Raw genomic sequence first — 2,250 nt, 5'->3', positions numbered from 1 at the left:
CATAAGCAAATTAAAAGAACAGAGAACATATTACCTACCATATTTATGGATAGGAGAGGAATTTTTGAGTAAATAAGAGATGGAGAGCGTTATGAGGTATAAAATGGATAATTTTGAGTACATTAAATTGAAAAGTTTTTGTACACATAAAAATAATGTTGCCAAGATTAGAAGGAAAGCAGAAAATGGGGGTGGGGAACATATTTCATATAGGCAGTCTCTCAGACAGGGATCTCATATCTAAAATAACTAGAGAACTTTATCAAATGTATAGGAATAAGAGCCTTTACCCAATTGATAAATGAACAAAAAATATGACCTCCATCTTGGGAGGTCCAAATCTAAATCTAATCTAATAATCTAATCTAAAAGGAGAAAGGATAATTTAGGATACCTCTGGCCTCTAAACCCCACAGACACTTAAACCCTTTTGCCTAGTCCTTACTGTTCTGCCTTAGAACTGGTACTTAGTAAGGGTTGTTTTTGTTTTTGTTTTTTTTCCTTTTTAAAAAGAGACATCATTTGTGATTTTGAAAAGGGCAATTTTCAGTTGAATGAACTTTCCAGAGCAGAGAAGAGAGTAAAGGAAAAGAAATGGAGGTACCCAATGTAATACTATGAATTTAGCAGAGAAGAAGAGGAGAGCAGTTGTTCAGTCATTTTCAGTCTTGTCTGACCCTTTGTGATCTCATTTGGTGTTTTCTTGACAAAGATATTGGAGTGGATTGCCATTTTTCTCTCCAAAGAAAACTGAGATAAACAGGGTTAAGTGATTTGCCCAGGGTCACAGTTAATAAGTGTCTGAGGCCAGATTTGATCACAAGATGAGTCTTCCTGATTCTAGGCCCAGCATTCTATCACTGTGCTCCCTAGATGCCCCAAAGTTATTAATTTTTACCTGATTCTAATATTTTATAAGTAAATCATCATATTATTTTGCAAAAAGAAATAATTTTTTTTCTTCTTTATGTTTGCTAGTGATATGTTAAATAGTAGTGGCAAGGATGGGCATCTTTGTTTTACCCCTGATTCTTCTGGAAAGGTCTCTGGCTTTTCTCCATTATACGTGTTTAAAATATACTCTGTATGGAGGCAGTTAGGTCGCTCAGTAGATAGAGAGCCAGGCCTGGAAGACAGGAGGTCCTGCTAGCCCTTACCACTCTTTTGCCTTGGAATCAATGACAAAAGATAAGGATTATTTTTTTTTTAATTATCAGAACTGGAAGGGACCTTAGAAGTCACTGAGTCCAACTTTAACATGTTATAGATGAGAGAACCTAGGCCCAGGGAAAAGAAAGAATTGTGTCCTCAGTCAGAGGCAGAGCCTGGAATCAGGCCCATTTCTAGTCAGATTCATGGTATTTTGGTCCCTAGAAGGAAACTTGATAAACAGAACACAGAAGGTGAACGCTAGAAGGGCCTTTGGTAAATATAGTATTTATCATTAGAGAAAGGGCCATGGAGCATCTAGCCAAATTCATCTTCTTGCTGTTCCTCACACAAATTTCACCACCCTCCTCTATGCTGTCCCCAGTGCCTGGAAGGTATTCCCTTCTTACCCTGCTATCTTACTTTCCTTTCAGGCTCAGCTCCAACAGCACCTTCTACTAAATACTACTGATAATAATCCATCGTTGTTCCATCCTTCTCATGTCCAAGTCTTCGTGACCCCATGGACCATGTAGCACAGAACGTCCTCCTGTCCTCCACTACCTTTTGAAGTCTGTCCAAGTTTTTGATTGTGGTTTCCATGACACTATCCATCTATCTAACCCTCCGTTGTACCCTTCTCCTTTGGCCTTCAAGCCTTCCCAACATCAGGGTCTTTTCCAATGAGTCCCATCTTCTCATGATGTGCTCAAAGTAATAGCTATCCATTATATAGCACTTTCAGGTTTGCAAAATAATTTTACATGTATTATCTCATTTGAACCATGTAATGTAGAAAGTGACACCAAGATAGGTTAGGTGATTTGCCCCAACCCCCAACTATCTCAGCTTAAACTGTATAAGTGGCAGGGTCTGCAATACATTATTAAAGAGTATGGAGGGTTTTGTGGTTTGTTTTTTGGGGGAGGGAACAAAATAAAGACCCATGGGAAATTTCCAGCAATAAAAGGGTATTAGTAGTTTAAGTCACAAACTCCAGCCTAACTAAATTAGTGCTACTAAAGTAGAAGCATTCAGAAATTTGGGAGAAGGAGGAAAGTGTCTCGTAGAATATGGGAGATTCCTTCCATTGATTCAGAT

Source organism: Monodelphis domestica, chromosome 3 (assembly GCF_027887165.1).
Source record: "Monodelphis domestica isolate mMonDom1 chromosome 3, mMonDom1.pri, whole genome shotgun sequence".
Taxonomy (NCBI): Eukaryota; Metazoa; Chordata; class Mammalia; order Didelphimorphia; family Didelphidae; genus Monodelphis; species Monodelphis domestica.
Note: the sequence above shows the minus strand (reverse complement) of the source record.